Genomic DNA, 16469 nt, shown 5'->3' on the forward strand with positions numbered 1-16469 from the left:
TATAATATTTCAATATATAAATTATCGTAGATAGTTTGCACCCTATGCCAGCTGATTGTTGAAAGATTTATTATATATTACCTCTTCGGTGGTTCCTCAAAGATCCAACCTGATCCCTCTGCTCTTCGAGCTATTTATTAATGATATAAATATAGCAGTTACAAATGCAAGTTCTGTATGCAGATGATTTAAATATGTTTAAAATGCATTCGATCTGTTTCGGACTACTTCTCTCTAGAGTAGTTTTGATTCTCTGTAAAGATGGGCTTCCGCCAACCATAGAAAGTGCCATACTGTGTCATTTTCACAACCCCGGTCACCATCAGCTTATCATTAAAACATTTTGGCTAAAGAAACTCCAATTAAATATCTCGGAATCATTTTTGAGAACGAATGGAGATTCTCTCTACACGTAAACGACGCCTGCGGCTTTGTAATGAGGAATGCATTTCACTTTAACGATCCGTCAGTTATTTGCGTCCTTTGGTTCGTAGTGTTTTTAAATCGGAATCAATAATTTTTTACTACGTATTTTTTAGCTTATTATTTTTAAATGTATTGTACTTTTTTGTATATTGTAATAATACATTTTTTGCGCATAGTTGCGCATTGGGGAACCCTGTTTAAATTTATTTATTTTTAAATAATAAAAACACTAAAATTCTGTATGAGTAATTTATTAGCGAATATTTTCATTTTTTTTTAAATATTTTCGTTCCACATTACTACGTATATTTTCCTTTAAACATACCTTTTCGTTTGATTAAACATCTGTCGAAATCGACTTCTTTAAGAACGAAATAAAATAAAAATCTGAATTCCATGTAAAACTGTGCCTAATCAATATATCGGAACATCGATCGTCCGTAAAAAAGCTATCTTTACGTTTATTAAATAGACGTCTTTGTGTGATATGTACATGTTATAAAGAGTGTCCCTAAGCACCCGATTTATCGCGTCCAATCTCTGATGCTTCACGTAACGTGAGGGGCTTCTATGAGGGTCATTATCGATAAAACCTTGTGTACATACATCATTGGAGAAATTAAGGTCCGGCACTTAGACACAAAGGTCACATAAAACCGAGTAAATAAAATAGACGACATTTACGACGAGCGATGACGAATTTTCGCAGGCGCTGTGGCAATTTTCACAGGTATTAAGTTGCCCAGATCCACCCAATAAACCTTTGTCGATGTTTTGGATTTCTCTTAAAAGCTTCGATGTTGACAAATTATTACGGATAGGGAGAGAAACGAAGACGATCGTGAGAAAAAAAACAAGGTTCAAAAGTTCAATGAACACATTTACATCTTATTTGAAAATAAAGTAAATATATTTTTAAGTAAAATATACAATAATATAATCCTCTATAATATACTTTGATATATAAATATATCTCATACTTATAAATAGATTTTAATTAACATGTTTGTATTACTATTTATAATAGTTGGAAAAGGTTAAACTAATTTTTAATATAGCTTAAAATAATTTTTGGATTACGTGTTTTCTTAAGAATAAATGTTAAATATAAATTTAATTTAACTTATAGTATGTATGTGTGTACCCATAAAGGCTTAATTTGTATTCCATGTCATATCACTTTTTATTTATAAAAAGTCTTACAAGGGAAATTCCTGACCCGTGACATTCTTTCATTAACAATATAAAATCTTCATGGTCAAAGGAAGCCTTTCCAGTTTTCTTCATTTATTTGTATATATAAACATAGCAAGGGTTGTTTGTGATACAACTTACATATATATAGTATACCTTTATGTAGACTATTCTAATAAATCAATATCAGAAATTTCCAAATAATGTTTTTAAATATAATTTCAAATATTTGACTATAACATTCGGTGTTTTCATATGAGACTACAACTTTATTAATCAAAGTGTGCTCCATTTACAGAAATAGTCTTTCTTGAACGATTTAATATTTAATTTATCCCTTGTTTATAAAAATCTGCATTATTAGAGTTTGTGAAGTTGTTAAAGGCTTTTATAATATCATTATTGAATTTCTTAGAAATAGCTCTTAATGTATAAATATAAAATATCTGTTTGAGAAAGGTCAGAGGAATATTTTTTTTGCAAAAGTGAGGCATGGCTTTTTGCATTCATGTAGAGAAATATTGCTAAATATGTTGACCATCATCGGATGATTTATGTTTTTTATGCATTGTCTTAATTTACCTAAAATATGGTTCTTTTCGATCATAATAATAAAACGATCGATGAATAATACCTAAGATACATATATACTGTCCCTATATATTTTTTGCGTGCAAACTTTAACTAACGGTTGTTCTGATCTCTTATGGTTATTTTAGAGAATTAATTTTTCATCGCAGACTCCCTTCAAAAATGGTCCCCAATTGTTTTTTTAGAACCAACAAAAAACGCATTTGTTTTTGCCATTTAGTTATTTCGTTTTACTTTTCGTTACTTTTCTATGGCATCCAAATGTCCTCGTCTGCGAATATCAAAAGATTAGCTTGAACAGTTTTTCAATCTTTTGTATTAACGGCAAAAAAAGATCTTCCACTGGGCTCATTTTCAAGATTAATAACACCAATACGAAATTGTAGCTGATTAACAGTATCTTCACTAAATTTCTCGAGACATGCGCCGCATTATATTTCAGTTTTAACTCGTTCAAAAAAATATACGTGAATCTTTCATCAACACCATAATGCATCAGAGTTAAAAAACGAAAAAACAAGTCTGACTGCAAATAAGAAAGCAATTAATAATACAACACCTCTCGGGGAATAAATAAAAAAATATTTATTTGCTACACCTTAATTTCCGACTTGATATGAAGCAATCTAAAAATTTAGTGCAATATTTATGTTGAACTTTATTAACTGTTATTCAAAATTCAAAACGACAGCAACGAACTGTCATCATTTGTAAATCGGAAGATTAAAAGATTCAAAATGGATAAAATCTCTACGCCATTAAAAAGACAAGTTAATCTTGATCGTGGCATATACCCCAAAATTCCATTAGTACTAAATAATCGCAAATAAATAATATAATATAAAAATAAGGTCAAGCGTCAACTCGAAGCCATGATTTTGATAGATGGCAGACATTCAAAGACGTTAGAAAGTTTTTTGCTCAAACCCCCGATGTTGATGAAAAACTCTCGTATATTTAGGGGATGAAAATATGAGCGTGTCTTTGACACCAACACGATTAGTATATAACGCCCGCGACAAATCTCCTGCGAGCGACCCTAAAACTAGTCAGAAGCCAGGTTCTGCTTCGAATGTTTTACGGATTTTTTTCTACAAACCAAAATGCCTCCCTTGTGTTGTGCTAACACTCGAGAGACACCCCGCAGATGCACGATATAACACTATAAATAATAAATATAGTCCATTCCTGCTATATATAGAACCAGTGTGCATTAATGATTAATATTACTATTCTGACAATAACAAAAAAATCATTGGAGCAGAAAACTGGTAAGATTTATTAATGGTGCATTCTTCTTGTTTATTCTGCGATGTCGGCAATATTTAAAATGTAGGACAGTGTTTACGGTCACTATATCATCCTCGTGTGCATATATTCTTTGCGTTACATCAACAATAAAATCACGCATGATGCATGTTCTGGTAATAACGTAAAAAAAATATATGTGCACGATAAAATAAAAGCGAAAACTGTCAGAAATAAATTTACTCAAAGAGCTATATCTAAAAATGCATTTAAAGGAAGAATAATATTTATCGTCGGAGTTCGTATTGAAGATGTAATTATTTCTGAGAATCATTAGGGTGAATATTTTAGTTTAGTCAGAGGGAATGAATTATTGTGTTTTTATAAACTGCACAGACTTCGTTTTATATAGAACGTACTCGAGATGCAAATTCCGCGCTGGTCGTAAAATAGCTTTTGCTGAAATGTGACTATAAAAAAATCTTATCAAATTCTTATACGTAAAAAATATGCATTATGTAGATTGCATGCATTTATCTTAAAACGTTTTATAAATTTCCAACACAAATCTATATATGATTTAAGATTTTTTGTTGCTTTTCTAAAATTAGAATTTCATGAAATATTTATATTTTTTATTGCTTTTCAAAATCTTTTAAAAAAATCAGATTAAATCTTTTAAATTTCTAAAAATGAGCTTCTAAATAATCCATGACCTATTAACTGCATTAACCGTTTTGTTTTATTAACAATTTCTGTTTATACAAGAGTTCTTGTAAAGATAATAATCGAGATTTCTCAAAAAAGGCAATTAGTTCAATGAATGAAAAACGGTAGTAAAAAACTTTTCTTAGGACATTTAAACACACATAAATAAATTAAATTGCAATTATTTATTATATAAATAAGTTTATTATATTATATATTAATAATATGATTTCTATTTATTTTAAATATTTATTAATTAATGATGCAATATTACATTCATAAAAAGTTTTATTCTTTCATTAGTATGTTTTTTATATTATAAGTATATCAATTCATATAATTTATTGTAAAATCAAACACTTTAAATTTAATTTTCATGAATATTTTGAGCTGATAAGATTCAATTAATTATACTATGTATAATTTAGTACAAATCCATTTTCCTTCTGGGAAGATGGATGGTGATGCTTTGAGTTTTCTTTGGAATGGGATTAAATGTAGTAATTTTCGATGCCTATTACACCAAATTCGTTACCAATTTACATGGAAACGCGATTTTAAGAGTGTATATTTTTAATAAAATTTTCTTTAAAATTTACTACAGATGTGTAGATTTTTGTATGTGAATGTTTCTTTATTTGTTTAACCAGCTCTATAGTATTTACGACAAGAGCTTTCACTTGAAATCTAATTTTAAAAATTAACAATAGGTGAAGTTATATAAAATGTGTTTGTTATATATTCATAATTTAATTAGCGTCATGAAAAATAATGGTTCTCAAGAATTATATTTTCACTTTATTCAAATAAATAAAATATGATTACATTATAAAATATAATTTATTTATTTAAATGTACACACGTACAATATATTTATTAATTAACATTGTAAAAGTTATTCATCAAATAATAATAAAATGTAGTTATTAGTATTTTTACAAGGCGCGTACAGTTAAATACATTCATTTTCGCTCGCTCGCGTGTAAAGTGACGAGAGTGAGTGAGATGAAGTGGGCGTGCGAAACTCATTTAAATCACGCCCTTATCTCTCACACGCGAGTGAGCGAAAGGGAATGTATCTCACCGTACGCACCTGATTTTCACATACATACAAAAAATAAATAAAAAACATTTTATTTTAAATTTTTGCTGCTTTTCTTCTCCTATTAGTTTAATGTCACTATCATTATTATTATAAACAAAATATTATGTATAATTACATAAAACACCTAATTGTTGTAGAAAATGTTACTCCCTGATTACATATGTTATTTATAAAAGTAATATCTTTAAAATTTTAAATAGCAAAAATTCTGGAATCTTACTTTTCGAATAGATATTTTAGAATTAGGCAAAATTATACCTATTCTGAGTTTAAGAAAATTATATCTGGAGTCCCGTAGGGTAGTGTATTAGGCCCCTTACTTTACTTACTCTACACTGGTGACCTACCAGATGATAAAAATAACATTACAGTCGCATTTTTGGACGATTCTGCAATTTTATCTGCTGGCATAATGCTGCATATAAGCAGCATAATTCAATCTCGAAGTAAATAATTAAACTAAACGAGAGTAAGTCAGTGCATGTGAATTTTACCAACCGACACATAAATTATATGTCAGCATAGCTCAATTGACAAAGCATTCCTTTCTCCGATCAGGCAAAGTAACTGGGACTGACACCAGATGTTAATCAACACTAGAGAGAACAGTTACAATTAGCCAATATAGTTTTCTGAATAAAATTCAGAAAACTGTATTGTCTGATGAAAATAAAATCTTACTCTTATTAGCTTTATAAGCTAGATTATATTTTTTAATAAACTCTTTTATAGGAATTTATTCTATCTAGTCTATCGTTAAATTTTGAAAGCTCTTTTGACATTGGAATAGTCAATACCTTACCAAAATAAATTACTAAAAGGGAAAATAAACCAAATTATAATAAGTATTTATGACTGGACAAATGTATTCCTCTCATCAAGTACGTCACGGTCAGAGATTTTGACACATTACGTAGATATTTTTTAAGATAAGATAAACGTTCTTATATAATATAAAACGTAACAGGCAATAAAAAATCTATTTCTATTTTTAAATCATCATATTAGCCGAAACGTCGAGAGTATGATTAGTAGGAGCACAATATCTAAACGTATATATAAGCGTGTACATACACCTTACATACGTTTTTTACTTTTACCAGATACTTCCAACTTAGGAACTGAGAAGATCGAGAAAGCAGACGCTTTACACTTGCAAATTTAATAATAATTTGCCGTTTATGAAATTAACGTGCGATCAATACTTATCACAATCGTTCAAATTTTTCTAGATAATTTAATTAGACCGTTAACATTCGTAATATTGAAAAGATCGATAGATTGAGTCTGGATTTGGTACTATAAACCATGTTAATTAGATCGTATTCAGATAATGTTTCTTTGTCAAATAATATATTTATCCATATCATATTTCGACATAGTAACTATGTTTGATTATCATTAAAAAGTCAAAATGATTCGCTTATCTAAAAATTTAATTATCGTTGTTGTGTTTGGTGGTTAAAATATAATTCTAATGTTCTTAGAAAAAATAGTTAAAAACCATTCCTTAAAGATAGATGCAAATATTCAATATTTTTTGCTGGCTCTTCATTTTACTCAAAGAACGTTTAACACGCAACGGTGACTAATTTTTATATTTATTTGTAGCGTAGAAAGGGTTATCTTAACCTATAATTATTTATTCAAGAAATTGTTTTACGATGTTAAAAATAATATAATGTGCCATTTTTGTCATGAGGCCCGAAATCATTATTTTCCCAAGGCCCGGGTTCGCTCTCGGCGACCCTGAGTGTATATAAATACATAAACATATATATAATTATTGTCAAGCGTTTTAAATAGCCAAATATTAAAGCAATTAAATGGTATCTTATTTATTAATTTATATACAATAATTCAACCATGGCCTCTTATACCATTATAAAATCAATCATTATCTATGTGTATTTTTAAATTTATAGTAAATATATGTTTATGAATAAGATATGCTTGAAAATCTACATCTCTTCTTGGAAACATATACGGAACTCTCCTTCTGGTTTTCCTTATATAAATGTTGTAGTTTTGTCTATTAGTTTTAAATAGATAAACAGATAAATTATATTAGGCCACCCCGTATATCTGCGATGCACCAGACCCAGCTTAAAGCACACAAAAAAGCTCGCATCACTGAGCTCGATTTCACTTTCAGCCGTTAAACTCAAATAGCGCGTAAAAACATCCTTTTAGACACCGCCCATTAAATTTATATAAACGGAACGATATGATTTAATATCTAAATCTACGATACTAGTTAAATATTGTAAGATAATTTAAACTAACATCGTATAAATGAAGTTGAAATGTAAACAATTTAGCCCAAAATGAATGATATTTTTTAGGCCAATATATATAACTCACTCGTCCTTTTCGTAATGTATTCAACCCTTCGATAATTCAATATCGTCCTGTTTTAACCCAATTCCGGTCAAAGAGACGAATAGAATGCGTCAATCAAACGTGCGCTTAGCCATTCTAGGCATTTTGGATCATTCGTTTCAATATAAATGAATCGTTGAATTAAACTTCATCTGAATCAATCATGTTATACTATTTTTAACTCTCAAATAATTTACACGTATCGCTAAGTTTTAATTACTTCGTGTAAATCTATTAATTACAGTATTTACTACAAATTGCCTTGCCCCATAATTTGATAAAATACTCTAAGGTCAAATTTAGCCGAAAGTTTGACGCCGATCGATAGAAAGTAAACGTTTGTTTGTCGAACACCATATGACGAAAGCCGCCGTCGAGTGCTATTTGTATATATGTACATATAGCTATGTTGCGTATAAGTTTAATAGATTTGGTCCATTAAATATGGATGCAGCTTTGCCAAATATTTACGGATTATGGCCGACGATAAAGACCGGTCAAATGTGTCGTTTTGAAGCGTTTACAGTTTTATGTCTGCGAATCATCATGGATCGTTTTGTTCTTTGTCTCGACCAGACTCATCGTTGCGAAATAATAACGTGCAGTAATCCTAAAACACTTGTGTCAATACGCATTACACATAAATATTAATTGCCGTGTCTGTCGTTAATTTGGCGCAGCGAAATTGAAAGACGACTATTCGATATATAAATAACTGCTTAAAGGACAGTTAAACGGTACTCATTGGCTCCGAAATGAGATGCTTCGAATACACGTTTAATGAATCATGCTGTATGGTCTATGTATTGTTAATTGAATAAAATATATTTTTGAAAAGAAATGTTACAATACAATATTTATATAGCACATAATAAATGTTGTGTTGAGTGCATAAAATTTTCACTCAACTTTATATCGCTTGCAACCGCGACAGTGTCAATAAAAGCGACAATCCTAATTAATACCATTGAGAAATAACACTATAAATTACACATGGCAATAAAGTGTATGATTTAAGATAATATGTTACTGCGAACGCATTTCTGAGATCGTAAATAAGTTTAATGCAGCAAGACACAATCTAAGGATTACGAGTGAACGTGACTGCAATATCACAAATTGTGATAAAAGAAAATGTGATTTTAATTATTCAGAAAAATTTTAATTGTTAAATTGAAAAATACTCATTGTGTTTTTTTTATAATTTATTCTGATTATTGCTTTTTATATTATACATCATTGTTTTAATTAAATTATTACGTAAACCCTAAGTCAATTCTGATTATTTTAACGGTCTCTCAAAATGCCTACGTAATAATAATTATATTTATGTACATATAGTGCTTGGTTTGCTTCATTACATTCAGTATTAAGGAATGTGCTAAAGTAAGGTCTTGATTGTCGATTTCAGCAGTCGGTTCCATTTTCCGAAATGTTGGACCCGAAACGCTCCAGCATGAGAAATTACTTTGTAATTCTATACACCGACCCACGTGAAGAATATAATTGCTTTTAACAACAGCTGGCATGATATTCAAAGAATCCGACTTCGAGCGGAGAAAATAAAATTCTTTCGGTAGACAAATTAACAGCTTTCCTTTTAACCATTCGCGGCTGGAAAACTTCATTAAGCTCCACTCTCCATTTGGCTTTTTTGTGTCTAAAAGCTTTCTTTGTAGAATATAAAATTGCAGGTGTAATTGATCGGGTCGAAATACACTGGACGCAATCGGACGTAAATTTTAGATATGGACGCCATTTTTATATGACACAAAAGGACCGCATCGTCATGGGTTTGATGTTTGTAATATATGTCAGCACCATACAGAGTCTCATAAAATTTTACTCTGTAGTCTGAAATAATATATTTATAAATTTCAGATTTTTTCAGATCGATAACTAATGTGAAATGTGTTTATTAATTTATGAACTAAACTGTGATAATCAAATTCTTGAAAAAATATTGCTTATAATCTAATCCATAAATTCTTCTCCTATTTAAATCATTTATGTTTATAAATGTAATTTAGTATTTGTGTCTTACAACATATCTAACCTGAAATTAATTATTTGGTTCTGAATATAATAAATACCCAAATTAATGTATAACGCATGATTTTAGTCGCAAATTAAATAATACATATTTTAAAATAAGCTAAACTTGTTTGTAAATTATTTGTGCGTTACCTGTGCTCTCACGCGTTTATTTTTGCTTCAAATTACATATGTTTATAGATTATAATTTATGCAATAAATGGAAATAGTTTTTCTCTGAACTTCAAAATTGTTGTTGATGTCGATTCGGCGTAAGCTCCGCTGGGTTCAAGTGCAGGCTATATGTAACACTTGTATATTCGACGTAGGAAATTCCAGTAAAACTTATTATTCTAGTGCTTTGTTCACTGTATGTATCTCCAAGCTACTATCATAAGTTATTTTTCTTTCTGGTGTAATAGTTGATATTTTCCGTGATGAAGCATCACGTAACCGTAGCAACGGAATTTTCTTCTTTTTATTATCTGTATTATTTATTGATCTTCATTCGTCCGAATTTTTCGCCCTGGCATGTCCTGTAAATAATATATTTTTTTGCGAGCATCCACTCATTCACTCCATATAGTAGGAAAGATAACAAACACCTCCTCATTATTAAAAACAAACATAATTCCTGCCCACAATGAAGCTTCTTCATCCGAGTGACTGTTAACCTGTCTTTCTCGGCCCGGCATTTTATCTCTAGTGTGTAGTCGCAGTCTTTGTCTCACATGGCTGAATTTTCGAACTCTCCGTTGTAATTCCAGCTTCCTGTCTTATTTGCACATACGGAATAGCGTAGTCCGTAACGTCTCAGACTAGTAACTCTGAGATTGCGGGTTCGAGTCACAGCAGCAACACTCGAATTTTTATTTATAAAAAAATTGCTAATATAAAAAAATCAGCCCCAGATGCAGCTTTTTAAATTTAAATATTTATTATGAATATTTTCTATGAAACTTTTGATTTATACTATTTTTATTTACTCTCGGTTTTTTTAACGGATAAAATACGAGTGTTTGAATATAAATATAGATTTAGAACATACGTTTAATTTATAATCTAAATAAAAACAGTAAAATATTTCTAAATAAAAAAATTCATTACATTTAAAGTTTTGTACTTTTTTTTATATATTTCCAATTTCAATATGATAGCTGTACATATTAATACACTATATAATTTACTCGTACGTATAATAACGTCGCATATCTTTAGATTAACTAATATTGATTTATTCATTAAAATTATATTTTATAACTATATAATTTTACAGCCTAATTATTTTATATAATTTATAATAACAATAAGTGTACTATTAAATAAATTACAGCGTACGGCTTATTTGCGAATAATATCAACTAGATTTAGAAAAAATTTATGTTAAATTTTAGTAGACATTTTATAGTGATTCGTATATCGTATCGTTCAAAATATTTTTCATTAAATAATATACCATTTTTTACAAAACGTTCATTTTTAATGATAAATGATCACATCACACTAGTTATTTAATGTGTTAAAGCACTTTTAATCGATTTAATCAAACAATATTCATCCACAATACAAGAAAATCTAAGAAAATTATATTATGTTGTATTTTTGCTTACGGCTTTTAAATGCTATAAGACATCATGAGACATTAAGTCATAGAAAGCTTGCTTAAAATAGGTTCTAATGTTCAAATAAATGTCACTAATTCCCTGTTTGATAAAGTCACAATTCCAACTAATATATATCTATATATATATATTGATTTGCATTAAGCGCATTGTGCTATTAAATATTATGTTTAATGGTGGATTTACAATGATAATAAATATTGCTTTTTTACTTTCTATGTATCATATTATTATATTTGCTTATAAATAGCAATAAACGTTATTAATATACTGTGAAGACGTAACATGATTGTAACATCCAAAAGTGCTTTCCATCAACAAATAATGTTCTATGTAATAACTCTGAGCATTTCTATCTCGGAATCAATTTCCATGGTTCCAAAAATACGTTCATATGTAATATATACAATTTCACATGTCTGTGCGTTTAATGCTTGAAATGAAAGTCACAGATGTTGGTAACGATTCGAGTATACCGATACTTTACCTATACAGCACAATTTATTGTACATGATATAAATCGTTGTTATTACTGCCAAAGTTACGTAATGGAATTCTCCAAAAAATCTAAGTAAAGCATTCTATATATTATCATTAGACACTTGACTAATATCCTACACTGTGTAATTAATAGCATCTTCAGACTAATTTTCTTAATCAATTTGTTGGCTAATCTAGTCTGCACAATAAATGTACATACATATAATATATCATAGAAGTATTGAACAAATAATATATATTTTATTATTAATTCTTAAAATTTAAAAGTAACTGTAATATATTTATTAACTTATATTTTTTTCTATTAGAATCGAGACAAAAATAACCCTATATCGAATAACCACAGAAATGTGACAAAAACTAGAAGGGCCTATTGGCACGGGAGAAGGCTATATTTCTTGTTTTGTGACCCACTTCCTTTATATATCGAATTTTGGAAGTTAAAGGGCCAGAGGGAGGCGGTAGGGCTAGCCGATGCAAGATGCAATTTGGACTTTTCCCCTCCAGAAGTCAATCAGTTCGGGTTCCGAAGGGTTTAGGGTCTCGAGAGGGTGCGATCATAAATTGCTCTGCGCTCTCTATAACGTCAATCGGTTGTATATCTATCCGTTGCGAGAATTAATCTTAGATCCTCTTCTTGGAAGGTACTGCCATGTGTTTTTTTTTGGTTTCGTGACAGAAACACAAGGGATGTGACCCAGATGCCCCGCTGTTATCGTATCTCAAACACCACTTGTTTAGAGTAATTCTGAAAGGACCTTTTCAGGTTTGCTATATCACAGAGGAATTTTCTTAGTCCTTGATATATTGTAGGAGTGCCCAACCCGCGGCATACCTATCAATATTGTTAAAAATTAAATTGATAAATGGTTTCAAAGTATAAAGCTTATATTTTTTTGATGAAAAATATATTAATAAATATCTTATAGCGTCATGGTTTTGACGTTATGATAATCGCTAGTTTTATCATTTGGCAAAAACGATAAAAAAAGTTAGAGGTCATGTCACTTAGAAAACTCTCACGAAGCCGACTCTAACACAGCACGACGAACAAATTGACTGACACCTCATTATATTTCGGCAAAAACCCATTTCCTAGTTTAGCACATTTCATCTATCCGATCGGCGATGATCTCCATTCGTGCCCTCAAAATGAAGACTGAAGGCACCGATGACGTAAATAGATTGTTAATATATTATATAATAGGGCAAGAGAGGCGAGAAAATAAACAAAGGGGAAATTGAATCGGAATTTTTTATGTGCGAATATATTTTTTCTGAAACGTTCTTAATACCTTTAATGTGCAAATTGAGAATAAATTTAGAAGTCGGTTTTCCAATGTTTTTTTACGCACGCATAAAACGTATTTAAAAGCTTGGTGAATAAAAAAATTTGACAAGCAATGTATCAACTGTCTCAGCTTTGAAAGGTCGATGTTGAATATAAAATAATATAGCAGAAGTATAAAGCGTTTTTCATTTTGTTTTATTTGTTTTATGCTTATTGTGTTTATTCAATTTAATGGTACTATATATACCCGTAAAATAATTAACAGAGAAAATATAAATGTACATGGAAAGATAATTAAACAATTTCTACAAGCAATTAGTAAAGAAATTTAAACAATTAGTACATGGAAAGATAATGTATTTTCGATAAAAGTTTATTTAATCTTAAGGTAGTCTATTTCAAAATACTATTGTTGTATTTTATAAAAACAAAGTGTTTAAAATTATTTTAATTTAATATGATGCGTGAAAAACATTTTAAATAATACGTGTAAATTTTTATGTTATGTATATGAAATAAATATATTGTTTTTTTAAGAACTACCATCTTATAAGGTTAATTAGGTTAACTACCATCTTAAATGGTTAGCTAACCTAATTAACAATTTAAATTGTATGTACAAATGTTCGGTTTAAACTTATCTAAGCGTTAAATTACTACTCACTGACTTAATTGTATTTTTTTAATTCTGTAATCAGAGCCGTGCGAATTTAGGGAGGCAAAGGGAGCAGCGGCCCTAGGCGTCAAATAAGTAATAATTTAATAGTTATGAAATTACTAATATATATTTAATTATCAGTCAGTATGTCGGCAGGATTAGGTTTATTATGTATATTATAAATTACATATATTACGAAAATTATATAATTAGCTTTAAATTATTGTGTATTTATAATATACATTATAATATTATATATATAATATTTATTAAGTTATTTTATCACAAACTCGTATTGAATTGCCTCAAGTTTTTATACACGAGATTTGAGTAGTTAAACACTCATAAATTTCACAGTTCAAGAGTTTCGCTCATATCGTTGATAATACAACTTACTTGCGATAAATATTATTATATATTATATAAATATTTATATAATAAAAATAGGCATATAAATCACGCGTTTTCCATATATTCGTCAAAGGGTTGTGTAAAAAAATGTGTATGCCTATCTTTCGGAGAAATGTGATATGAAAACTTGGCCGGAAGTTGTTAATATTATCGATACAAAAACCATTAATCTTCCGGAAGGCGATCACGCCTGGATGAAAAAAAATGGAATATAAGAGATGAGAAAAAAAGGGGTAAAGTAGACCAACTTCTCCGTCGATTAAACGCGCACTTGGTAAGAGGACAAATTCATTTTTTTGCAATGCAATTTATTATTACGCCATTAATCTGACGAGAGCGAAATCTAACCTCTAAATCATAAATAATCGCGCCGTTAAAGAGGGCAATATTATTTTTATCACCAATTACTGAGTGATATATTATGTGAGACGGTACCCGAAAAAGTATATTTTTTTAATTTGGATTTATCGTCACGTATATAAGCTACGAAGGAGATGCTCTGGAGCAATGAGCAAGAGCATCCGAACATACCAGCATAACGATCATTCGATACGGGCTATAAAATAACACGACGTGTACTATGTACGCTTGGTATGATAATATAATACCTTGACTTATTAATTAAGTTATAAAATCTAATCATTTTCATTTAAAATGGTATATTAATTAACTGGATGGTACTGAATTTTCTTTTAAAATGTATGTATTGATATAATTTTTTTAATTATAAGTCATAATATTCGGTCTATAAAGACTTTTTTAATTAAATATTGTAATTTAAACTACCTGTCTTTTCATGGAATACTTTTTTTATTATTTTATATTATATATAGACCAACGGTTGACAATCACTATTTCAAAACATCATGATATAATATTAAACATCCAAAACAGTCCTCGAATGTGCTTTGGAATTCTTGTGCTTATATTTAAAATTAAGGTTGTTTCTAAAGCATTCTCCAAAACATGAGACTTATAGATTAGTTTGATTACGCGAAATATTTTTGTAGTTTTTCATGAAGGAAAATTACATTATTCTACGATAGTTGGTATTTGTTGATTTTTATAATTTTTCAAGACACATTGATAAAAAAATCGAATATTTCAACATTATTTATCAAAAAATATTAACCTGAATATGGGCTTAAAATCATCTTCAGTTATTATTAATATAAATTCTTTAGGATGTTATCTTAAGGTATTGTTGATTTTATTTTTAATTTTAAGACGATGTAGTATTTAACAGTAATGGGAAAGACATCTTAGGTATTAACTTCTATCAAAATAATGCTTTTTATTTTTGTAGTATGATATATTTGTTAAAAAATAATAGGAATGGGTGAGGTCTCACACTTTGAAGTAGGCTTAATAATTTCAAGCAATGTGGGCCACAGAAAAAATTGATGATTTCAAATTTTTCATTTTACTTAAAAAATGTCAAATTATTTTGACATAAAAAAGACATTTTATTAAAAATTCGCTATTAAGTTTTAAAAGTCTTAATATTAATTAGACAAAAAAAAGAAAATAACCGCTTAACTTGAAATTTTTATATATATTCTGAAACTGCCATTATGCATCAAGAAAAGGCTCATTTAGCCACGTAGCACATTTTTTTTTACATATTTTATTCATAAGCTGTATAATGGAACACCACCGTGAGAAACATTTTTTCAAATTTATTCAATGTACCCGTCATGATTCAAAAAGATTAAAAGTATTCGTCACAAGTGCTTTTTTGACACCTTTGTGTCAGAAAAGCACTTGTTACTTTTGTCATAAAACGCACTGGAACGGCGCGGCGTTCCAGCACTTTTTTTCAATGGATTTGGTTACTCAGAGGACATTTAACTATAATAACAGCAGGGAAAAGATTTATCGGACATGGATTGGACAATTAGAATTGGAGAATTGGGTCTTAAATACATTTTTTTTAAAGAAGAAAATAAATATTTTTTATAAAAAATTTAAGTTTTTAGTTTCGGCACCTTTTTTTCACAAAAAAGACACTCTAAAGGCATCATATCTTCAAGAGCTCTCCAACATGTATCAACTAAGCTTGTACGAATTTCAACCAAGAAGAGTCCGACCCAACCTCAGACACGCACAAGCTACCGCTTCTCTCTTCGCATCCCCTAGTCCAACTCGTCGTCCGAAACCCAGAGTTTCAATCAATATCGGAGATGCATAGAACTATAGACATACCCACGGAAAACTTCACGTAAAACTGACATATACAAGCTGTAAAATAAATAACAACAAACTTTGTATAATCAAACAAAACACCCATGCCACGAA

At 29.4% G+C, this 16469-nt stretch overlaps 1 protein-coding gene across 2 annotated transcripts in view; it reads left to right on the forward strand.

Annotated features, from left to right (window-relative positions):
• The window catches only part of LOC148228446 (QRFP-like peptide receptor), a 104968-nt gene that overhangs the window by 69162 nt on the left and 19337 nt on the right, over nucleotides 1-16469 (forward strand). The gene's annotated exons all lie outside the window — the stretch shown is intronic.

This window comes from Plectrocnemia conspersa, unplaced genomic scaffold, assembly GCF_051122295.1.
Source record: "Plectrocnemia conspersa isolate PC_06_02 unplaced genomic scaffold, ASM5112229v1 ptg000012l, whole genome shotgun sequence".
Lineage (NCBI taxonomy): Eukaryota > Metazoa > Arthropoda > Insecta > Trichoptera > Polycentropodidae > Plectrocnemia > Plectrocnemia conspersa.